This window comes from Miscanthus floridulus, chromosome 19 (genome assembly GCF_019320115.1).
Source record: "Miscanthus floridulus cultivar M001 chromosome 19, ASM1932011v1, whole genome shotgun sequence".
NCBI lineage: Eukaryota > Viridiplantae > Streptophyta > Magnoliopsida > Poales > Poaceae > Miscanthus > Miscanthus floridulus.
The window spans coordinates 28,886,915-28,913,085 of record NC_089598.1 but is presented as its reverse complement, the minus strand read 5'-3'; the positions used below and the strand labels follow the sequence as shown (position 1 = coordinate 28,913,085).

General features: G+C 50.1%; 1 pseudogene; it reads left to right on the top strand.

Annotated features, from left to right (window-relative positions):
• The first annotated feature begins 3,301 nt into the window (after positions 1 to 3,301).
• Positions 3,302 to 20,176, top strand: LOC136525796 (UDP-glycosyltransferase 73E1-like; annotated as a pseudogene).
• Positions 20,177 to 26,171: the final 5,995 nt, after the last annotated feature.

Below are 26,171 nucleotides of genomic sequence, written 5' to 3'. Positions count from 1 at the left end.
TCCAGCCGTGAAAAAAACTCAACAAAATACGGGCGCGACGCATTTCGATTCAACCATCTAGGTAGCCCGGGCGGGCAGCAGGCGCAGCGGCCAGGTGGTGTGGCTGCTCGTACGGTATATTTGGTCCAACCACGCCACGCAACAGGGCGCGGCACTGCCGCGCCAAGGTCGGTGGCGCAGCAGGACCTACCACATCATCAGTCCCCCAGGCCGACCCACGCCACGTCAGCCCTCTACTGCGCCACCATGCATGGCGCGGCACAGGCATTTGGCCGCGCCAGAGCAATAGGCGCGGCCAAAAGTGTTAGTTTTAAAAAAACCGACAGTGTTAAATTTAAAATTATATTCAAAAAAGGGTTAAAATTAAAAAAAATCGTAGAAGTCGGGGTGATTTCTTGTCACATGTGAGATATAGGTGGATACTTGTCACAATCGGCTATATTTGCTATCGTGAAAAATAACCATGTGATAATTATATAAATGGAGACCGGACGGGATCTTATATGCAAATGGTGATAGGTTTGGCTATGTTGATTCCGTCTGTGTCATTTAAGGACCGTACCATTGTTGAACCTTGGTCGAGATTGAATACAGCCTTTCACATAGCTGGCTGGATAAGTCGTTCCGACCGCGAAGCCAAGTAGCTCAATTCGGGCTAGAAATTTGTGATGTATGACGCGCACACTAGAGGAAGTAAGGATGTGCGGTGAGACAGAGATTAACCATGGGCAGGCTTGGCCTAATCTACCTGGCATCTGGTTGCCCCCTAAGTGTGTGGCTCATCTTAAACCCACGGTATCCTAAATTGTATCAAAGGTGACCTAAGGCTACCGTGGTTGGTGAGCCTGAGTTTGTGTTATAGATTTTTGCCCAACTGGTTGCAATCGATTCAAATCATCGTCTCTTCCGAATAGCGAGAAACTTGGTCATTGTCCAGCATTCATAGTAACACTTGGTGAAACATGATGGTTATGGTGATTATATGATAAACCGGATATGGTTGCTATTATGATGATTATTAACCAAGTTATTTCTATAGAATAGGTGCAAACTTAGCCTTAAATAGCTTCACTAAACTTGATGCTAAAATATTGAATAAAATATTCAAAGTAAGGACTTATGATAGTTATAAAGTTATGATATCCAACCAACTCCACCAAATAAGCCTAGCATATCCTTCAGAGTCTTTTTGTTTCTCTCCTATCAGGTAAGTCTAGCTGAGTACATTCGAGTACTCAGGTTTATCCCACCATGTTGTAGGTGAAGTTCTCAGCCTGCTGAAGATGGTGGCTAAGTGCCGGTGGGCTCGACGGCGTCTACATGCTTTTGTTGATGTCATTTGAGCTAGCAATCTATTTCAACTTATGTTATTATAATTATTTCAAAGCTATGTTGTCTTCACTAATCAGATTTGAACTCGGTATTGTATTATTTATTTATGAACTCAATTGTAATTTTATTTTCGTTGCAAACTCTATGTATGTGATGTGTACTTGTTTAATCTATTACGATCTTGGTTGCGATGTGGATTTACCGAGGTCTTTCGTGATATTCCACGGACTACCGGATTTATATAAGTGAAAGTATGTGTGTGCCAACGTATTAGCGGGGGCAGTCGTACTTAATCTTGTATAAATTAGGCGATTTTGTCACAGAGGAGGCAACGAACAGTGGAGGCCTGGAGGGGCGGTGGCGAAGGCATGAGCTGGCGAGGCGACGCTACGACAGCTAAGGAAGGGGGTCATAGATTTTAAGAAGAAAAAATGGGTTGAAAGGGATAGGGCTCCATGATACCAGGCTAATGGGTCGTAAGGCCGTAGTCTATAATGACATTTTTTATGGGGACATAATTTAAATCCCAGAACCACGATTATTCTGGGACGGAGGGAGTATCCTACTCCCGATTCCATTTTAGCGCGCTCACTTGTTTTCAATAGAGCGAACGGTGGGTTCAGCTCGTTACACGGCCTGCGGATGCGGATAGCGAACGGTGGGTCCAGCTCGTCTGCGGATGTCGTACGCGGACTATGTCCGGGGATGTTTTTTTGTTTTTCTCTACCACAGGAATCCAGCGAACATATTGGTGCAATCGAATTTTTGTCTCAGTCTCCGTGAGTAACACATAGGTGTCTGAATTTTTGTACTTCAATATTCCCATCCGGATTTTTTAGTATTCTTTTTTATTTTTTTCTTCTTTTATATATATTTTTAATTTCTTTTTAGCAGCGCTGGCAAGTTATATAAAATAACTTATGTACATAAATTATATAGAATAATGTATAACTTATGTACACAAGTTGTATAAAATAACTTATCATAATAACTTATGTACAAAAGTTATATAGAATAATTTATGTACACAAATTATGTTTGATAACTTTTATACATAAGTTATGTTTTATAACTTTTGTGTTTCTAAGTTTTGGTATAAGTTATAAGCTAATTTGTTTCTTTGTGTATTAACAACTTTTGTGTTTTTAAGTTTTAGCATAAGTTATAAATCAATTCCTTTCTTTGTTTTTAATAACTTTTTATAAATAAGTTGTGTTTCATAACTCTTGTGTTTCTATGTTTTTTTGCATAAGTTATATGATATAAGTTATAGGTTATAAATTATATGTTACAATTACATATAAATTGGTACTAAAATTCGAACCATATGTAAGTGGAGTCTAGTTTTGTTTGTCTCGTTGCGTAGAACACACCAGTACAGACGGAATTAAAAACGAATACACCGTTCAAAAATTATAGCAATTTGAAATAAACGTTTTTTGTTCTTGCATCAGCCACGAGCTCAACAATTGAAAATAACACGAGCGCGGAGTAGAGTGGGCACATGCAGCCGCATGCAGCGCTTGTCCGAAATTTATTCGCCAGGTTCAAATCGAGTGATCGTTCGCCGTTTAGTACTCCTGGTCAGTATTAGCGCTAGTTGACGTTGGATTTCGTTAGAAACCCAACATTTGTGGGCCTCTGACTCGGCAACTCGTTTCGTACTGTTCAAGACCATGCTACCGCGAGATGGAGTATACAAACATTACAGTCTCACAATTCAGACAAGTGTCATATTGTCATCCTGGCGCCCGCAAATTAACGTCAGTCCTGAGGAGTGACTGATGAGGACATAGATGCCGACCGGCCAGCCTTGCCGGCTGGGTTAACGACGCAAACAAAGCTCCAAGTCGACTCACGTATGCGGTCTTTTATAGATGCCACGCGCAGCAAACTAGAACACACACACACACACTGATCACTGCCCCAACCCCTATTCGGTCGGCCACGACGATCGGCAGAAATCAGGATGGGTAGCCAAGGACAAGCGGCAACCAACGGCCGGGGAGACGCAGACGACACCGGCGGAAGACGAACCCAGGCGGCGCACTTCGTGATCGTCCCGCTGATGGCTCAGGGCCACCTCATCCCGGCCGTCGACACCGCGCTGCTGCTCTCCACGCAAGGTGCGGTCTTCACCATCGTTGGGACCCCTACCACGCCTGCGCGGGCACGCTCGAGCATCGAGTCCGGCTCGTCGAGTTTGTTGGCCTATAGGATCATCGGCTCAGGTGAGTCGACCACTCATCAGTTTTGCTGACCATGACTAATGTTGTCTGACCACACACTATGGCTAAAGGTAGACGAAGTGAGGGAGAACAGAGCATACACACAGCACAGACACCAGTGTTGGCCGAAGCCTGTATAGGAGATGGTAAATCTGAACTATCTGTTTACTGAGCTGCACTGACAAGCTATATATACAACTCTATCTATCTAGTCCAGGTACAGCTGTCATGCTGCTACAGGGACTAGATCAGACAGCAAGGCTGACTCTGACGTCTGCTCCTGCTGTGGCTACAGTGCGGCAGATGAGGCGTTTATCCGAACCATCATATTCCATAATATAATTACTACGATGTTGGTGCTAGCCAAGTTCCTCACTATCCGGGAGACACGGCGATTCAAATCGATTTCAACCAGCTGTGAATTTATTCCTAACACAAACCCAGGCAGACCAGATCAACGGTCACCTTAGGTCACCTTTGGTACAACTCAAGTACACATGTCGCGGGTTCGCCCAGCGTCACACAATCAGGGACAACCAACTGCCAGGACGTTCAGGCCTATCCTGCCCTTGGGCTCATGGCTGGCTTCCCCGCACATTCTTACTACCATCCAGAGTACGCACTCTTATAGAGCGGGGCCTAGCCTGAGTTGAGCTACTCGGCTTCGTTGTCAGAGCGAGTTATCCGGCTAGCTAAGTGATAGGCATGCGTTCAATCTTGCCAAAAGTGCCAACAACGGTACGGTCCTTAATCGGCACAGACAGAATCACATGAGTCAACCTACGCATAGACTCCGCCCGACCTTGATTTACATTACCTCATGGTTCTTTTCCACGATAGCAAATGTCAGGTTCATAAACCCGGGGTCCCTCGAGGACCTGCTTCCACGCCAGGGCTCGCCCCAGGAGGACGACCTTCTTTTCCTCTAGACCGACCCAAAAATCTAAATTCAACAGACCGGAGCACTCGCTTCAGGCCCTGGCCGCCTTAGGCCCATCTTTCCGACCGGAGCACTAGCTCGGGCTCAGGCCAACTCTAAACGGCCTCTCCGATCGGAGAGCTAGCGTCAGGCCCCGAATGCCTTCGCACGGCCTCCGCTTGGAAAGCCTGAACTGAGAACCGCCTCCGACTCCGACCCCGTGTCTCCGATCGGGGTTCATAGAAAACCCTGCCCATTGCTATCCTCTGACTGGTGCGCCAGAACCGACTGGGGCCATCTGACCGGGGATGCCCGCTCGGAAAGAATCAGGAGACGTACAAAGGAAGGCAAGACGGGGCTCGCAAGTCAAACCACGGCACCAGGGACCATACCCTGTGGAACAGTACTTTACAACCGCCCTGCCACAAACAGCATTGTAGCTGCAACGTTTACCTCTACAGTATTGCAGGCGCCGGTCAAAACACCCGTACGGTAAGACCCCCATGTGCCTCTAGGCATCAACAGTATTGTGGGCGCCAGAATTCACCGTACCAGGTGAACGTGGTAAAGCCATGCCTCCAGTCGGCGAGACAGCATTTTTGCAGGTACCGATGTCCTCCAGTCTTGAAGAAAGCAGCTCAACCTCCCACATGTACCTGACATTCTGTAGTGACGTCAACAGTATTGCGGGCGCCTACCATTATCACATCCCCATCGGCGTGGGCAACAAGGCTTACAAACGTCTGTACTCTCTCTCTCTCTCTCTTGTAAAGCCATCCCCTTCTTCTATAAAAGGGGATATGCTCCCTCCAAACACAAAAACGTTAACCCAAGTCGACTTCTTCAAGTTCAGGTTTAGGGTTGGACACTTCGTTCATAGCATAACTCCTATCGATCTCGGCCCTTCCGACTGGACCGACCGTACACCCCTCATTTCTCCTTCTCGTTTGTAACCCCACTACAGACTTCGAGCACCTGGGCTCAGGAATAAAGTCACCGACCAACCCACACTGGACATAGGGCACATTGCCTGAACCAGTCTAAATCCCGTGTCATTGAGTGCTAGGCCACCTCCGATCACAACGTACAGCAAAACTACAAATATTTACTAGTTGGTCACTTTCTGTACCGACAGTTGGCGCCGTCCGTGGGGAAGACGTTGTACGTTCAACACCTTTTGGTCATCGGATGACCCATTTTTCCGCCACTCCCGCCGCGGTGGGCTCCGACGATACGATTCGTTTCGGCTCGCTGGAGTTCCCCGTAGTCTAGCCCGCCGGGATGCGGGTTCCACCCGTCTTTGAGCCATTCCAGGCCTTCTGCTTCGGGAGCCTGGACTTCGTCGCCGATCGGCTTGGCGTACTCCACCTCCACGAGGAGGCTCGCGACCCAGCACCCGTCGAATGAACATCCTCCATCAACTCCAGGACACACGACTTCGATGGCGCGGCATCTGCGCTTCATTCCGAGCAAACTCTCTGCTCAAACCCCACTATAAGTAATATGCGTGCTACTCACTCTTTATTTGCTATCTCTCACCAGTCACCCAGAGGAAATGTACCGCTCACACCACAAACACCGTACGATCGGTTCCCCTATGGCCTTGCGTCCTCCGTAGAGGCATACGCTCGGGGGCTCCGAAGGATGCTGGCACCATCCCCCCTCACGTCCGAGTTCATGGGAATGGCAGGCTACGTTCCTACCGTTTCCCACAAACTCCCGGATGGCGAGGGCGAGAGCGACGGTTCCAGCATCGGCGATGTGGTGCCCCTTCATCGTCAAAAGCCACCGATGGTTGCGGCGTCTGAGCAAACTCACACCCCTCTAGACCCACGTACGGGGCCCTTGCGTTTATGCAAGTACACACCGAGGAATTACGACACCGACGGCAGAACTGGCCACCGCCAGCGCCTGCGCCGTCGGTACAGCCCATTGCGCCCCATGCGCATGGCCCGACGGGCAGCACCTGGGGTCACGCTCGTCAGGTCCAACACGACATCATGAATGAGGGGAACGATCTCCCACAATTTGCCTAGGCAAGCCAGAACATCGCCGCTGCGGCAGTGCTTCTGCACGGCGTTCCCGAGCCCGCCAACCCCTAGGAGCGGGTAGTCTACCAGAACCTTCGGGTTCTAGTAGAAGCCGTCGCCATCCAACAGGTGGAAAGCTCCGCATCGTGACTTTGACCCGCGCCCTCTCTCCCCACTAGGGGAATGAGGATGCGCCAGACGGATCGCTCCATTCGCTCGCCGCCACAGCCGTCAGGCCCGGCTTGCAGTGCAGCAGTCATGCCATGGTCGGACCTGGCGCATGCTTCACGCCAATCGCCCATACACGAGCGGCCCGATCCGCACCGGGATGCTCGCAGCATCATCGGCAACCGGCATCGGGCCCGACACGATAACAATGTCCACCATACGATAGTAGGCGACATGCACCCCGGCCAAACCATCGAGGGAAGCGGTGAAATGCACCCTAGGCATGGTCGCCGGCCGAACGACCGGAGCCCCAGCCCTGAGGGCCTGGGGCCACGGGCCTTCAGCCAGCGCATCCGGAGAGAACCGTTCCCGCAGCGGTTCCGGCCGCCCACCAACATCACCAAATACACCGGGGAGACCAACCCAGGCATTTGGCTTGAAGATTTCTGGCTCGCCTATTGGGTCGGAGGCGTCGATGATGACTATTTCATCATTCAATACCTTCCCATTTGCATGGGGGAGCATGTTCGGACATGGCTCGAATTCCTCCCGCATGACAGCATCCGCGACTAGACGGACCTCAAGAGGGTCTTCGTCGGGAATTTCCTGGGGACCTACGTCCACCCAAGAAACTCCTAGGACCTCAAGAGCTGCCAGCAGGAGCCCAATGAGTCCCTGTGGGATTACATCCGAAGGTTCTCCCAATGATGCAACTCCCTCCCTGATGTCATCGACGTAGACATCATTAGCGTGTTCCTCTCTGGGTTGAACTGCGAGTCCCTGATCCACAAGCTTGGCTGCTTGAAACCCCATACCACCCATGACCTGCTAGACGTCGCCACCAACCACGCCTCTGGCGAGGAGGCGGTTAGAGCGGTCTTTAGCGGAGGCCAGGACAAGCTCAAAGCCAAGTGCACGGACCGGGACGAAGGCCCCTCCATGCAGAAGGGTGAGAAAAACAAAAAAAAGATCGACGCCGGTCGGACAGCTCTGCGCTGGTCGCCGCGGCCAATCGCACGGCCGAGCAACCCCAACAGGGACTGCCTGACCATTTCAACAAACTCATGGACGGTCCATGCACCAACCACGCCTACCCCATCAACCACCTCTATAAGGACTGCCAGCTCCTCAGGCGCCTGCTGAGGTAGGCTGGCAGGCCAAAGGAAGAAAAAGGCAAGGAGACAGCGACCGAAAAAGGGGGCGCAGCGGACAAGGATCTAGACGACTGAAGGATGAAGTGATTCGACCAGACGCCTACTGACTGAAGGATAATGATGACGACACTCTCACCTAGCACCTTGGAACAACTATGTCGTTCTTTCTTTTCCCCTAAGTTCAATCTTACCATTATTTACTTAACATACGCTCCTGTAATAGTACCCCAACTCGAACACTTTTTTGGCTCGGGACGCACGGGGGCTCCACTAGGGGGCACTACTACCTCTTTGTTTTGTTTACTATTGTATGGAGAAATTCCTTCCTACCCTAATGAAGGGGTAGTTCATTCCTTTATTTTACCTTACGTAGCTTTGCTTTAAACATTCCAACTGATCGCACCCCACCTTTTCCTATGGTTACGACCGGCCGAGCCTCGCGGGCCACGCTCCGGGCTCGCAAGGTTACGACCTACGAAACAAACGGGCAGGTACGAGATAGAAAGAAATTTAAAACAAAATTATGTTAAGGGAAAACTAAGGAACGAAAGGGAACAAGCTTCCCCGAACGGAGTGACTCCATCACATAAAACAAAATAGCATTGCAGTCATTAAAACACACATGAACATTTACATGGGGGTTCCCCCACAAACTTAAACTTTTTACGTTCACTAAACTGCTTATATCTTATGAGCTACAAAACCGACCCAGCGGCGTCTGCTATCGGTGCACTGACGAGAGCACAGGCTGCTCACCCCCCGATGGCACGACATTCGGCTCAACACGAAATCTCCGCCAAGAGACCAACCGGCCTCCTGAGTTGATCGATTCACTCAGGATAAGCACCTAAGATACAGGTAGGAAGCGAAGGGGCGCCCCATGCGGGCCATGCCGACTCCGTCTCGAATGACGAGCACGGGTCCCGGTCGGACATTTCCGACTAAAGCTCTCCGAACCCTGTCTCTCAGGTCATCAAGGTGAGCACGTGTTCATTAATACGAAACTGTTCACGCGAGGGCTAACCCACGATTGACAAGCGCAGGTCCAGGACGGACGTTTCTGACTAGAGCCCGACGAACCCTGTCGCTCCTGTCCTCAAGGTAAAACACTATCAAAGTCCCTCTATTTCAATTTAAATCATTCATACATCCATACGCGCATTCATCTCATACGCCTGACCCCCCCGGACGGTTAGGGCATGAACCGCCCGGGGGCTTGGGAACTAAGCATCGCACATGCAGCGAAATGCACCAAAACGCTCCGTGTTGCGCCATGAAGCGGTGGCTTGCCTCATTCGACATGAGCAACCAAACAGAGCCAGGGGAGAAAACCGTAGATGAGCACCATGCGGCCTTCGCCCAGTCTGGCAAACTGGGTCATCTCAACCTTCTCGTTCGATCCTGAACCTCTCAAGCCCACAGAATCTCCATCGAGGGAGAGGCCGTCAGGCCACCCGGGTCAGTCTATGGAACGACCTAGGCATCTGCTAGGCTGAAGGAAAAGGAGTAGTGGAATCCCACAAGAGGGCTATGCTGACCCCATCATGAACGACGGACCCGGATTCCACTCGATCACACCCGTTAGCGAGCTCACCGAGCTAGTCTTCGAGCCCGACTGATCGGGATAGGCAACGAAACTCAGCCCCTCTGGTTGTGAGGAACTAGATGGGGTAGCGCAAAAATGACTCACAGCCCCCACGAAGGCCCGACAAGGCTCGGGGGTTAAAACGCCATGGGACCGCGACTCTGAATTCGCGTCGACGGGATAGGCGACATCCAGCTACGGTTTTGGATCGCGACTCCTTAACTCGCGTCGATAGGATAGGCGACATCCGGCTATGGCTTGGGACCGTGACTCCTTAACTCGCGTCGACGGGATAGGTGACATCCGGCTATCGCTTGGGACCGCAACTCCTTAACTCGCGTCGACAGGATAGGCGACATCCGGCTACCGCTTGGGACCACGACTCCTTAACTTGCGTCGATAGGATCGGCGACATCTGGCTACTGCAACTAGGACCGCAACTCCTAAACTCGTGTAACAGCTTCAAATGGCTTCACTAACTAAAACTAACTCTCTCGATCCACGGCGAGCACCAACGCCTGGGTCCGATCATGACTCCGCCTCACCCGATCCCACGGCACGCATCGACGCCAAAAGATCAGTGAGCTCTGACACAACCGAACCAAATTAGCTCCACCCATGGCACGCACCGACGCCAGGGTCCATTCATGACTTCGACTCACCCGATCCCACGGCGCGCAACGACGCCGCGGTTTTACAAAATTCCGTCTCAAACTAAAAAATATCCCCCGTTGGCAAAACACCCCCAGCCGGTTCGGCACAAACCACCCAGGGGCTCGGGGGCTACACCCGTAGGTGCGCTCACGTGCACCCATCAGCAAGACAAAAATCCCCCGGACGATTCTGCCCGAATCGCCGGGGGCTCAGGGGCTCCTGTCGGGTTCATAAACCCGGGGTCCCTCGAGGACCGGCTTCCACGCCAGGGCTCGGCCCAGGAGGATGACCTTCTTTTCCTCTAGACTGACCCAAAAATCTAAATTCAACAGACCAGAGCACCTGCTTCAGGCCCTGGCTGCCTTCGGCCCATCTTTCCGATCGGAGCACTAGCTCGGGCTCAGGCCAACTCCAAACGGCCTCTTCGATCGGAGCACTAGCGTCAAGCCCCGGCTGCCTTTGCACGGCCTTCGCTCAGAAAGCCTGAACTGAGAACTGCCTCCGACCCCATGTCTCCGATCGGGGTCCATAGAAAACCCTGCCCATCGCTATCCTCCGACTGGCGCGCTAGAACCGACTAGGGCCATCCGACCGGGGACGCCCGCTCGAAAAGAACCAGGAGGCATACAAAGGGAGGCAAGACGGGGCTCGCAAGTCAAACCACGGCACCAGGGACCATACCCTGCAGAACAGTACTTTACAACCGCCCTGCCACAAATAGTATTGTAGGCGCAACGTTTACCTCTATAGTATTGCAGGCGCCGATCAAAACACCCGTACGGTAAGACCCCCCATGTGCCTCTAGGCATCAACAGTATTATGGGCGCCAGAATTCACCGTACCAGGTGAACGTGGTAAAGCCATGCCTCCAGTCGGCGAGACAGCATTTTTGCAGGTACCGACGTCCTCCAGTCTTGAAGAAAGCAGCTCAACCTCCCACATGTACCTGACATTCTGTAGTGATGTCAATAGTATTGTGGGTGCCCACCATTGTCCCATCCCCATTGGCGTGGGCAACAAGGCTTACAAACGTCCGTACTCTCTCTCTCTCTTGTAATGCCATCCCCTTCTTCTATAAAAGGGGATATGCTCCCTCCAAACACAAAAAAGTTAACCCAAGTCGACTTCTTCAAGTTCAGGTTTAGGGTTGGACAATTCGTTCATAGCATAACTCCTGTCGATCTCAGTCCTTCCGACTGGACCGACCGTACACCCCTCATTTCTCCTTCTTGTTTGTAACCCCACTACAGACTTCGAGAACCTGGGCTCGGGAATAAAGTCACCGACCGACCCACAATGGACGTAGGGCACGTTGCCTGAACCAGTCTAAATCCTGTGTCATTGAGTGGTAGGCCACCTCCGATCACAACGTACAGCAAAACTACAAATATTTACAAGTTGGTCACTTTCTGTACCGATAGCAAATATAGCCAACCATGCTTCGGTATCCACCTATATCTCGTAGGTGACAGGAAATCACCCGACTTCTATCGGTCTAAGCATGGCTAAGCAAATATTTGATCCTGGACCTACACCGGGTTAAAGGAGTATTTCTAGATAAGGAAATTATATGCATCAAGTGGTTCCAATCAACTCTTATAACATAATGCATCAATCATAAAGGACTCGAGTAATATTTTGTAAAACATTGGGAGACTTAGAATGCTCTGGGGCTTGCCTTTTAGAAAAGAAGTGGGGCAGTGGTCAGGGCACTATGGAAGCTCTTCTAGGGTCTGCTCCTCTTCTTCGGGAGCTGCGGCTTGAGGAATCTTCTGCTGGTCCCCTTCCTCTCCTTCATTGAACTCCAGCAACGTTATCTCCTCTGTCGATCCTAGATGCATGAATATGACATAAGATATTGCGAATGCATATATGCTGACAAGTATAGTATGATGACCCATGATGAATGCATTCTTGTAAGTATTCTTAATAGCATGGTGTTAAAGTAATAATAAGTTCATCACATTTTACAGAGTATGTGCATATCTCTTCTTGATTACTTAATCAAACACTTCAACAATTTATTTACTACTCCACAAAACAGCAGCTACTTGTTTTACTCATAACTGAAGTTCTGCTTATCCAAATGCTATGATCTTGGGCTTTCTAGAAATCTTATAAAATTGTCTACAACTCTTATTTAATCATTAAAAGCTAATTCACATTCTATCTTAACCAAAATAGGCAATCAATCCGGTGCTTTCTGGAAATTCCAGAGAGCAGGTATTTTGGAATACTAACTTTAAACAGCTATAACTCTTAAACCCTTTGGCCTATTGTCCTGAAATTTTAACACAAGATATATGAAGAAGTTACCTATAACTTTGTTATTAACCATTTTTACAGCAAACATCATTTTTACTATGCAACATACCAAACCACAGAATCTGTCTGAAAACCCTTCTCACCCGAATTATAAAGCAACGATATTTTTACTGCATATAAACATTCCAAATTTAACCTCGCCAAGCATACCAACAGTTTAAGGACATCAAATAAACTCAAGAAAACATAATGTCCAATCCCAAACTATTCATTTAAATGTCTTTATCAAATTAACTAGATAATTAGGTTAGATAATAAACATATACTCAATGTGTATAATAAATTCTTATAAAATTACAGTGGACTCCTAATGCTCACAATAGGATACTGTGAAAATTTCATACCATTTACACATGTATAACTTCCTATGCAAAAATGATAAGCCAGCAAGGGTCAAATTAGTGAAAATAGTGAACCCAATAGAAAAGTGTCAAGCAACAGATTATATATTTTTCCTAGCTTCATATTAGTGCCATACCACTGTACAAAATTTTGCACAGCAATATATTACATATTTTTATCCCTACAAATTCCCTTAGAAATTGCCATTTATTAATAAATAAATATAAATACCATTTTTAAATCAAGTTTACAGCAACTTATTATTTTTTCTAGCTAGAGCAAGTCAATACAAAACCCACAAAATTGGAATCACAATTTTAGGAGTTTTCTAGCTCAAGATATCAAATTTACAAAATTGTAAACATACCAAAAGCATTTATTTAAATGCATTTTAATCCTTAATAGAAACATCAGAAATTGTACCTATCATATTTTTATAAAATACTACACTTCCTAAGGAACACTACAAAATTTGGTTCACAAAATTTAGATCTCTACAACTCCACTTATCATTTTTCAAAGTTTGCATCAAATCTAAAAACAAATGAACTATCCTTCTCAACCGAGTCACTGACAGCTGGGGCCCTCGGGTCAGTCGACCCCACACGTCAGTGACGGCAAAACAGAGCACGGCGTGGGACAATCAGAGTTCGCCGACGGCGACCCTCTCTGGCGATGGCACCGACACCAGAGTGACCCCTAAGACCTCCCGCACCGATTAAGCTACTAAGCTGGGCCTATTGTCGGCGCTAACGACGACGGCGGTGTCAATGGCAGCACGGCGGTGTGGATCGACGGCGATACGCCGGAGGTGACCCCAACGACTCGATCTAAAGCTCGGCCAAGCATCTACAAGCTACGGTGAAGCTATCGCACCAACTATTACGACGAATGGCTGTTAGAGGCGACGTGGCCACGACGATGGAGTACATCGGCGAAGCAACGGTGAGGGCAAACGCGGCACGGAAGCCTTACCGTGCACGGATAGCGAGCAATGCGAGCGCGGTGAGACAGTGGGATCACGGTGGAGTGGCTGCGGTGGTGGAGAAGCGATACGGTGCAAGCAGCGGCCCGGCAAGGCGACAGCGGCGAGCTGCGCTGCGCTGAGCTGCTGTGCTGCTGCAGGAAAACAAAGGAGGAGGAGGTAGAGAGCAAAATGAGAGCGCGGGGAGGGAGTGGGCGAGTGCGGGGCGTGATGTAGTGTGCTTTGGCCCGATGTGGCCGCGCTGGGTAGGACGCCGGCGACGCATGGCCTCATTTCCTCCACGCGGCGTTCATGCTCTGGCGCCGGTCGGCCACTGTTGGTCACCATCAGAGCCCCGAAACCGAGCCTAACGACGCGATTTGCCAGTGATCAAACTCTTAATCCGTAGCTCCTTAGTGCAAACCAACTGAACAAAACTTGTAGCCCTAAGTACCAGCTATAATTCTTATTAAAGGATCACGTGCTAATTCTCAGCCAATCCCGAGTAAAGTCAACCCAAAGTTGAGCTTGTCAATCTGTCAGTGAAGCATGACTTAGCAAAAATTCTAAGTGTTGAAAACAGTGCAAAGCTGATTTTTGTGAGCCAATTTCAAGCATGTTAGGAGCTAAACTAGTCTATGACCCTAAAATAAAAGTTGTTCCCCTCATCAAATTCTATAACTTTGCTTTAGTGACCACATCCATGCAAGGTCTCTATGACATAGTTCAAACTAGGTCAAACCTACTACATTCAAATGATGGTATACACTTAAACTATGACCTAGTGACCAAATTAGCCCTAGCCAAGAATACCAAAGTTGTTCCTAATGACATTCCAAACATATTTAAGCTATTCTTAGGGTCACACAACCATTTCATACATTGGTTACACATAAAGCTTTCCTATCAACATACATAGCATCACTTAAGGACTTGATCATGCAAGGTGACCTGCATGAACATTGTTCCACTAGTCATCCTAAGTGTAGCTAAGATGTTTTAGTGACTCACATCAACCATTTACATGTATTCACTCATGATCATATGCATATATACAAGGAAACATAAAATAACAAGCATGTTTCATATGTTTCAATCACATATTTCAATTGTAAAAGCTTATATATGAATGCTCGATGCTCATGCTCATGCAATGCAATTTAAATTATGCAAGTCTAACACCTAGGGTGTTACAGCGTCCATCATCTAGACGTAAAACCGGCCTTCCTCAATGGCGAACTGGCGGAGACGGTATTCGTCAGACAACCTCTAGGTTTCACCATCAAGGGAGCGGAGCACAGGGTGCTCCGATTGCGCAAAGTGCTCTACGGGCTATGACAGGCCCCACGAGCATGGAATGCCAAGCTTGATGCCACACTGGGCGAGCTTGGGTTCACGAGGTGCGCAACCGAGCACGCGCTCTACTCGTAGCGATGGGGGAAGGAGGAGCTCATCGTCGGTGTGTATGTGGACGACTTGATCATCACTGGTGCGCGTGCGGAGGACATCGATAGCTTCAAGCGCAAGATGGTGGCTCATTTTTGATTGAGCGATCTCGAGGGCCCTCACGCTGGACAAAGCCTCGGGCGATGAGTCACGCCTTGTGCTTGACAATGGCATCGTGCTCGTCCCGCTTGACCTTGTACACCCACTTTAGGCTGATTGGACGGCATCCTGGAGGTGGATCGATGAGCTCCCAAGTCTTATTTTCCTCGATCGCCTTCATCTCCTCCAGCATCGCCTGTCGCCAATCTCCATCACACTCGGCCAGCATGAACATGGGTGGTTCCTCTACACCGACGAGCAGCAGCTCTAGCTTATTAAGCAGCCTACCTGCTAGGCCTAAGGGCCTTGTGTCGCTGATGATGTCGTCTAGCCTGCAGAACCACACCTCCTCACCATTGTGGAAGGCATCCATGAACTCAGTGATGTCACTTGGAGGTGAGGCCAAATCGATCAGTGTTGATGGAGTTCTCTGTTCCACCAGAGTGATCGGCACAACACCTGGAGTGCTCGGCACCCCAGATACAGTGCTTGGCACTACTCCTAGACCGTTTGTCACCCCTCCCAAAGTGCTCGACACCCGTCTTGTAGTGGTCGACACCAATGCAAGACTCCTCAGCTCCGCTATGGGAGTGTTTGGCACCCGTCCTAGAGTGGTCGCCACCACTGTAGGACCTCCCGGCTCCACTCCTAGAGTGCTCGGCACCCCTCCTGGCATGCTCGGCTCTGTCGCTGGAGTGCTCGGCACCCCTCCTGGAGTGCTCAGCACTTTTTCCCTAGCATCTCCACCATCATGGATGACCAAGTGCTCAACAATGAAGGTGCTAGTGAAGCCACCAGCTTTCCTCATGCTCGAATTGTTCTAATCCTAGGTCACCTTCTTATCGAACACGACATCGTGTGAGACAAGCACCTTATCTCCATGTGGGTCATAGAGCCAGTACGCCTTGGTACCTTCTGTGTAGCCTAGGAACACCATCAGTGTGCTCCTATCCTCCATCTTGGTCAGGACCGACTTTGTCTTCCTGACATGGCTGATGCAGCCGAATGTCTGAAGGAAGGACATACTCAGCTTGCATCCATGCCAAGCCTCGAACGGCATCTTGCCCTTTAGGGCCTTGGTGGGAGCGCAGATGGGGATGAACACCACCGTGGTCACCGCCTCACCCTAGAACCTTGCCAGCATGCCCTTGGCCTTCATCATGGATCAAGCCATGACGACCACCGTCTGGTTCCATCGCTCCACACCATTCTACTATGGCGAGTACGGCGCGGTGTGATGTCGCACCACACCCTGATCCACGCAGTATGCAGTGAACTCCACCAAAGTGAATTCACCACCACGATCAGTTCTCGGCACATAGAGCTTCTTATCGCTCTCGGCCTTCACGCACATCTTGAACTTCTTGATCGTTGCTGCCACTTCATCCTTGCTCATTAGGAGTTATAGCCATGTGTAGCGGCAGCAATCATCCATAAGTAGAAGGAAGTACCGTTGGCCACCATTTGTGGCTAGCGTGATTGGCCCGCAGAGAATGCTATGGACGAGCTCGAGAGCATCTGCCGCGCGATACTTAGCCGCCTTTGGGAATGGCAGCCTCCACTGCTTCCTAGCCAGGCAGCTATCACACAATTTACCTCTGTGCTCAATGTGGGGTAGCCCTTGGACCATCTTCTCCAGCCAACCAAGTGTGTCAAAGCTGAGATGTCTGAACCGGGCATGCCACAGCCACGGTTCCTTAGTGTTCCTTACCGCCAGGCACACCGGCTGCTCCACCTTCAAGTCAAGCAGGTACAACTGATCCTAGGACCTCTTTACCTTAGTAAGAAGTCACTACTCCCAGTCTCTGATCCTAAGGACTATGTCCTAGATCAGTACCTCGCTACCACGCTCATTCAGCTAGCCAATACTGATGATGCTTGAACGCAGCTGTGGGATGTAATATACATCTGTTAGCACACGGTGCTCATTGTTCTGGCGCCTAAAGATGATGGTGTCGCCCCCTTGGATTGCAACCATTGAGCCGTCACCGAACTTCACCATATCGGTGACATCATCATCGAGCTCGAAGAAGGCTGCCTTAGAGCCTATCATGTGGTTGCTGGCACCAGAGTCCAGATACCACCACTGCTCCTGCTCACCGCCCACACGTTCGAGGTGGACTTGGGCACACGGTTCGTCGAGGTTGATAGCTTTCAAGGCCATCCCCGGTCCTTCCACTGTCGTCACCTCTCCCTTCTCCTCGGCCTCGATGTTGTGCAGTGCATAGAACATCACCATCAGGATAGTGGCTTCATCATCATCATTAGCTTGCGTTAGATGAGCCTCAGCCTTCTTCTCCTGCTTGCGATTTGGGCACTCCCGTGCCCAATGGCCCGTATTCCCGCAGCGCCGGCAGGCATTGGGGTCAACCTGCTTCTTCTTCTTTGAAGAAGCCTTGCCATGGCGCTTGCCATTGTCAGCATGGCTGGAGGAGGCTACCCCGGAGTTCCTCCAAGCAGCCCACTCCTCCTCTATTAGCAGCAGTTTGTCGCTGTCCTTCGTTGTTGTCGCCTACTCTAGGCGCTCGTCCACCACCCATAGATGGCCTATCACATCCTCAATGGTAAGGGTGGACAAGTCTAGCATCGTCTCTATGGAGAGAGCGATCTAGATGTACTTTGCCGGCACGAAGTGGAGGTACTTAGAGACCGTCGCCTCTTCATTGATGGTGACGTCGTGGCTCTTTAGCTTGCTGATGAGTGTCTGCAGGCGGAGGGAAAAAGTCCTCCACCGATTCACCATCCTTGAACTTGAGGTTAGCGTACTCCTGCTTCAGAAGCTGGACCGTCGCCCTCTTTGCACGGTTGGAACCGATGCGCATTGCTGTAATAGCCTCCCACGCCTCCTTAGCAGAGCTTTTCACCCCCAACGGCTCCCTATACTCTGTCGGTACAGCAGCGGGGATAGCCTCCAATGCTAACATGTCATCTTCTATATTTTTGGTGCCCTTGTCAATAGCATTCCAGAGCCGTCGGGCTCTGAGCTTGGCCTTCATGGTCACCGACCACTTTCCATAGTTGGTGCGAGTCAGCATCGGCCAACTGGTGCCGTTGACCTCCTGCACCGTTTGAACAACGACCTCCTATCATAGCTGGGCAGCCACAACAGTGCCACTATTGTCACCCATCTCCAAACCATCCGTCATTGCTAGCGGTTAGTCTGGCGACGGCGCTTGTACAGCTCTGAAACGCTCCAATATCAATTGTTGGCCCATAGGATCACCGGCTCAGGTGAGTCGACCACTCACCAGTCTTGCCAACCACGACTAACGTTGTTCGACCACACACTATGGCTAGAGGTAGAAGAAGTGAGGGAGAACAGAGCGTACACACACAGCAGAGACACCAGCGTTGGCCGAAGCTCTGTATAGGAGATGACAAATCTGAACTCTCTTTTTACTGAGTTATAGTGGCAAACTATATATACAACTCTATCCATCTAGTCCTGGTACAACTACCATGCTGCTATAGTGACTAGATGAGACAGCAGGGCTGACTCTGACGCCTACTCCTGCTGTGGCTACAGTGCGACAGGTGAGCCGTTCGGCGCCTGACCCTGCAACGACTATAGTACCACAACAAGGAGCCTTTTTCAATGCCGCCTTCCCCTGCCGTGTGTTCACATAAGGAAGCAGTAGATTATCTAATAGAGTTCCCACTCGACTACGCCGAGGCTGGCCTGCCCGAAGTCACCAACAACATGGACAATGTCCCGGTAGAGTACATGCAGAGCTACTACAGCGTCATCATGCTCCTCCGTGCACCGATCGAGAGCTACCTCCACTCGCATGCACCATACCCGACATGCGTCGTGGTAGACTTCTGCCACCCATGGACCACGGTGCTCATGGCCAACCTCGGGGTCCCATGCCTTAGCTTCTTCAGCATGTGCGCCTTCTACCTACTGTGCTAGCACAATGTCGAGCGGTTCAACGTGGACGATGGTGTCACCGATGACAATGAGCCGGTCATCGTGCTGGGGCTAGAGAAGAGGTTCGTGGTGATGAGGGCGCAGGCCTTGGGCTTCTTCTAGAGAATCCCAATCCTGTGGTGGGAGGAGTTTGCAGACTACGTCGAGCGTGCACGGACCGAGGCCGATGGAGTCATCATGAACACCTTCGAGGAGATGGAGCCAGAGTATGTCGTCGGCTACACGGTGGCCCAGCGGATGAAAATCTAGACCATCAGGCCGGTGTCGCTCTACCACCACCTACGTGCCACAATGTTGGCGGCGAGAGGGAACACCACCGACGTCGACACCGACGAGTCCCTTCGGTGGCTGGACGACAAGGAGCCTGACTTCATCATGTACGTTAGCTTCGGGAGCATCACGCAGGTGGACGCAAAGCAAGCCATGGAGCTCGGCCTCAGGTTGGAAGCGTCGAGGCACCCATTCATCTGGGTGATTAGGGACACCGGTGAGTACGATGGAACGGTGCGCGCCTTCCCAGACGAGCTCGAGGCGCACGTCGTGGGGCATGGCCTGCTCATTAGGGGGTGGGCACCGTAGGTGGTGATCCTATCCCACGCTGCGGTGGGCGGGTTCATGACGCATTGTGGGTGGAACTCCACGATGGAGGCCAACACTACAGGGTTGCTGGTGGTGATGTGACCTCACTTCATAGACCAGTTCCTAAACCAGAAGATGGCCATGGAGGTGTTGGGCATCGGCGTCAGTGTCGGCATCACGGAGCCGCTATTGTACCAGAAGGAGGAGAAGGAGATCGTGGTTGGCCGGAACATGGTGGAGGAGGCCATGAGGAGCATGATGGGCGGGGGGGAGGAGGCATAGGGGAGGAGGCGGTGGGCCCATGTGCTGGTGGTCAAGGCCAAAGCGGCCATGAAGGAGGGCGGGTCGTCGCACCGCAACCTGCTGGATTTGGTTGGGCGCTTCAAGGGTGTCATGGCCGAGACCACCAAAGGCCCGTGAAGCAACAGAGCATGGTGAAGGTGTACTGGGGAGAAGGCGCTATCAGCTACCTTTAATTGTTTTCCATTTATTACTATAGTCTATAGGTGAGTGTCAACGCGTTACTATAGAAGAACATTTTTATATGTGTGGGTAGTATAAATTTTTTTATTTATCTATGTGGCATTCAGTTGTTTTGGGTCCTCCTATCAACCGAATTATTTTTATGGATATCAGAGAAATATATGTCAAATTGTTCACAAATATTATCACATTGTTCACAAATTATTCACAATTTTCAGAAAAAATACAAAATATTCACAACTTGTGGTGGGACCCACCCCCACCTTATCCCTTCCCTTCCCCAACCTAGGCAACGGTGGCGCCTACCAAGGCTATGGAGGCCACCACAACCAGGGCAGCAACGGCGGTGGGTACTAGCAGCAACAGGGAGGCTACCAGCACTGACCAGGCAATGACACTACTATCGGTCGCGAGGACGTGCCTACTCTAGCAACAGTTGCTCCCCTGCCGCTGCCCCCAAGCCCATCGTCGTCAAGGACATGTGAACTTGTTCCCGCTGCCACCCGCCATGACTTCCTCGGTGGCCATGGCGATGATGCGGATCCGACGAGGGAGATGGTCTGACCGTGGATCCAGGGACCACAAATTCAGTTGACGGAGGCGACGAAATCAACCGGTTGACATATAGCAATACTATTTTTTTAAGTCGAGTGGGTGGTACATTCAACAGAAACTGTCGTGATATATTGATATCTATCATGATTTTTAGAAATATTTGTACATGGCTTTATAGCAAATAATTAAGTTAAAAAATTATATGCAAGGACGATTATAGGAATATCACTTATAGTTATGCAAAAATTATAGACTTTCCTTTTTGAGCCTATTTGGTTGACATTGACCTAGCTAGTAAACTATGCGCACTACGCTTGAGCACATGTGAGTCATTTTAGTGTGTAAATGAGAGCTAGCAACCCATACAAAGACACCACCACATGCATTGCTACTTCTTGGTTAACCTCTTCACGATTACAACTTAATTAACTCAAAACACATTACCTTAACAATGGCCTGCTACAAGAGAATGTTGAACAAAATGCATCCCACAAACAACCATGTATTAAACACTTAAACGAAATGAGAGAAATGGGGAAAATATATTCTGGTAAAGTCTGAATATAATGAGCCTTGTAAGAGAACCTACCACCAACCTTTTTTCGGAACATGCCATAGCATGTGTTTCCATTAAGGTCTTATTTGGATGCACATGTAATCATCTTAATCCACATGTGTTGAAGTGAATTGGAGTGGAATTAAACTAAGTTCTATTCCTATCCACTCCAACACATATGGATTGAAAGTGGATACACATGCATCCAAACAAGGCCCAAGAGAAAAACCTACTGCCAATCTGAGAGAAAACCCTTCAAGTGAAGTTTTCTTCCTTTTTCTAGTCAAGTTATTTATGCGGATATCTAGAATTTAACAATGTTAGTTGCAAGTCAGTTCAGAACAAGCAACACCATTCATGATTCAATATCTTTGACCTTGCAATTGCCAAGTGTTGTATTTCTTAAGTCAATAGTAAAAGGTAACCAGCCAGGCAAACAAACATCAGCACAAAATAAAGAAGTCAATGATAGTGTACCCAGCTGTTACTATTGACTTTGGAGACACAAATCGCTTGGCAAGTTGGTGTTGGCATACCCTTTCGACAACCATTTTAGATCACCCATCTATAGCTAGTAAATTTCTTGGTAATGACTTATATACGACCATCCATTTTTAAGGGCCAATGAATGGCCGCCCGCGTGTGACTCCGCTCGTGCGCACGACTCTCCACTCCCCACTCACACACCCACCTCTCTCTCTCATCTCTGGCAACTTCCTCCCCAACTCTGGCGAGCAGATCCGGTAGCGGCATGGACTCTTCTCTCCCCCTCTATCTCTTTTTCCCTGGCAACCTCCTCCCCAACTCCGACGAGCGGATCTGGTGATGGCATGGAGTCTTCACGTGGATCCAGCGGCGGACATGGCGGATCCAGTGGTGGTCATGGCGGATCCGACGAGGTATGTCGTCCTCCTCCTCCTGGATCTCCAAGCTAGGGTTCTGGCAACCTCCTCGCTAACTCTGACAAGCGGATGTGGCGACGGCATAAAATCTTTGGGCGGATCCGACGGTGGCCATGGAGGATCCGATGAGGTATGTCCTCCTCCTCTTGGATCTTCGAGCTAGGGTTCTGGTGACCTCCTCCCTAACTCCGACGAGCGGATCCGGTGACGGCATGGAGTCTTCGGGCGGATCCGGCGGCGGCCATGGCGGATCTGACGAGGTATGTCCTCCTCCTGGATCTCCGAGCTAGGGTTCCGGCGACCTCCTTCCCAACTCCGACGAGCGGATCTGACGAGGGCATGGAGTCTTAAGGCGGACCTGGCGGCGGACATGGCAGATCCGCGCGAGGTATGTCCTCCTCCTCCTCCTAGATCTCCGAGCTAGGGTTTTGGTGAGCTCTCCCTCTCATCTTCCCCAACTCTGGCGGGCTTAGAAAGGGAAGTTTTAGGGAGGAAGGCATGCCAGGTGGTGGGGATGGCTGGAGGACGGTTAGGGGCCTTGACGGCAGTGGAGGCGGTCGGACCAAGTCGGGGCGGGCGTGTCGCGGCTAGGGCAAGCTCCAGCAAGGGGAAAGGCAGTCCCACGTCCGCGGAGCTCCAACCAAGCCCTACGCACCGCGGCGGGGCGGGGGTGATGGTGAGGAGGAGCGCGGCCGCCGACAAGGAGGAAGAAGGGGGAGGGGTGGAGCACGCGAGGTTGAAGACGGACGCGGTTGTGCGTAGCGGCCGGCCGTATTTAAGCAGTGTCCAAATTTCTTCCTAATGTAAATACTTCCAATTGCTTTTCCAAATTATATAGAGGTCAATTTCTAGTTCATCCCAATTACTGATTTTATTAAGAGATTATTTTAATCTTTTTTTTGGTTCAGCAATTCTTAGTAGGTTCAATCCTTTCCTAAATTTCGTGATGTTAACCAGACTCCCATGCCAGTTATCAAGGGAATGGCCATTAGGCAACTTAAGATGCTTTTTGTTTTGTTTCTCCCTCACGCTCATCTTCCAAATCTTGCTGAAGGGAAGGATTATAGTAAAGTACTCGGCAGAGCTCGTTGGGCACCAGGGCCCTAGAGCATGAGATGCATGCACTTAGGAGGCCCATCAAACGGCCTGGTATGATGATCGCACGTGTATCCAACAATTTGGCACATTTGCAGGCCCCAAAACTTATACCAAGCCAGAAGTCCACATGAACGGCCCAAAACAAATTGCAGTCACACCTACAAGACTGGAACTGCAAGAAAACACGCACTGCCTTTGTTCACACACACACACACACAAAAGCTAACAGCGTCCAATGATCTATCGTGGTGTGGTCAAAAGACGACGAGCCTTAAGTACTCACCAGGACTAAACAAATGTAACTAGCGAGCGGCCATTAGGCACCCTAAGTAGGATGTTTTTTAAGCCTAATTAGGATGCTTTTTTAAAGCCTAAGTAGGATGCTTTTGGTCTTGTTTCTCCCTCGTCTTCCAAACCTGCTGAAGGGCACCTGGGCCAGAGAGAACGATATGCATCCTTCGGGGCCCTGCAAACGGCCTGCTATGATGATAGCACGTATATATCAAACAATTTGGAACATTGAAAGCCCAAAAACTTGTACCAAGCCAGAAGTCAATAGGAACGGCCCAAAACAAAAAGCAATGACACATACTCCCTCCGTCCCAATATATCTGTCGTTTTCGGTGTCCGTGCTACGACTTTGACTCAATTTATACAAAATATGTGCAATATTTGTGTCTCCAAATAAATTTGTTAAAAAACTAGATTCAAAGATCTTTCCAATGATGCTAATTATGTATCATAAATAATAATATTTTTTAATATATATTTTGTTAAAGTTGTTTCTCAGGAAGCGAGAACGACATATATTCTGGGACGGAGGGAGTAGGAACCGCAAGATAACACACACGGGGACACAAAAGCTAACAGCGGCCAATGATCTACCGTGCTGTGGTACTGTGGTCAAAAGATGACGAGCCTTAAGTACTCACCTGGACTAAACAATGTAACAAGCGAGCGGCCGGTACATGCCCAGCTGGGCAGCTGGTACGTACTCTGTAGAAGCTTTGCATCGTTACATGTGCCGGGGGTATTATTCTACTATCGGGCTTCCAGAAATTTCCTATAGTTTTTACCTACCTACCAGGTGCAAAACAACACTCCTGTTTCGGTGTCCCCCCGCATAGAAAACACCCCCTGAACCGGCGTAAAGCCGAGCAGAGAAACTCGTTCGCCAGCGACGCCGACGCTCTCCGTATTTTTCTGTTTGGTGTCCCATTCGCAGTGACGCCACCACGTACGTTAGGTACCGATGGCGACCGGAACGACAAAACCTATCGAACCCAGCCCAACAATCCAATCCAATCCGCAACGGGGTCTCGCCTCGCTTGTTGGAGTTGTGGTCGCATGTGTACGGCATCCGTTTCGCAGGCGGGGAGCTCGTGATGCGCGGCGGAGGGCGCTTCCGCGTGCGGAATAGAGTAATGTCTTGGGGCCGGTCGCGAGGACTAGAACCGGGGCGACGTGGAGGGCGTCTCGCGCTACCCTCCGTCCGTGGCTGTCGCGGGCGGGCCGCGCTGGCGTAGCCTCACAGGCGGAGGTGGGGCGCCGTAGAAAATTGCCGAGGAGGTGGAGGGCCGGCTTTGATGGATCGTCTGCAGCTGTTGCAGGTGGGTGAGAGCCCCATGCAGGACGGATGAGATGCGTCTGACTGACAGGATAAGCTGCCCGATCCTGTGCGGGGAACAGTGTAGCACATTGGCGGCCAGCCGGGCGCAGTGGCATGATTGGCCTCCGGCCTCCGTGACTAGCTTCGTCCATAGCAGTATAGCACACACACAAGCGGTCAAAACGTGGACATGGCCATGGCGCCAGCGAATTTATGCGGCACGACGCGAGGATATCAGCTACTATTGCGGGACCTATTCTTGCAGACGTGGCCAGGAGTGCAATTTCTTGAAATCCTTTCCGCGAGCTTCACCGTTAAATCGATAGCGCAGATAAAATTGGCTCAGACTAGATTCATTAAGATAGCCAGACGAAAGAAGCCTTAATTATCCTCAACCCTTCCAAGACACGAAGTCACAGATGACAACGTTTATAAGCCGTACACGCGCAAACCATTTCACTTTCACCGCTCCAGTCAAATTGGCTCCAAGCACCGCAGCCCACAAAGACTTTCTGAGCCATTTTAGGCGAAAAGTTGGCTGGAACCCCGGCGCCCGCCAAGAAAAGACGACGCGAGCAGCAGCGGCATGCCATCCATCGCGGGACCCGTTTCACACGACGACAACGTGCGAGGCCAGCCACACACACACCCGCCTCGCAGCGAAAACGACGGGTGCGATCGCGTCTCTCCGTTCGCGGTTCGCGCTCGAGCGGGTGGACAGGATGCGAGCCACTCGTTGGGCGCAGATAGGCGTCCTGCAGGCACCGACACTGCGACAGGTTGCGGTGCCTAGCTATCCCGTGGTCCTCTCCTCTCTAACCGGAGCCACTACTATCCTAGTCAGGAAAAGGAAAGGGCCCCGAAAGGAAAAAGGTTAGCGCCAGCTCACGAGTCATGAGTGGAAGTCACACACGGGGGCGGCGTATGCGGACGCTTGTGACTCGCGAGTGCATGAGCAACAAAATCAAAGATCGGCAATACGGCCATATCGAATCAGAAATGCTTTTTTTCTCTCTCCTGAAAGCGAATCAGAAAATGTTATTGAGTCCTGATTGCAACATAGTAAATAGTAGGTAAAATTTGCCATCGGACACCGAGAGTTGTGGTCGTCTGCTGACGGACACTTAAAATAGAGTTATTTGCTAAAAAACACTATAACTTGTGCCAATTTTGCCACATAACACCGCACCTCTTATTTTATTCATTTCCACC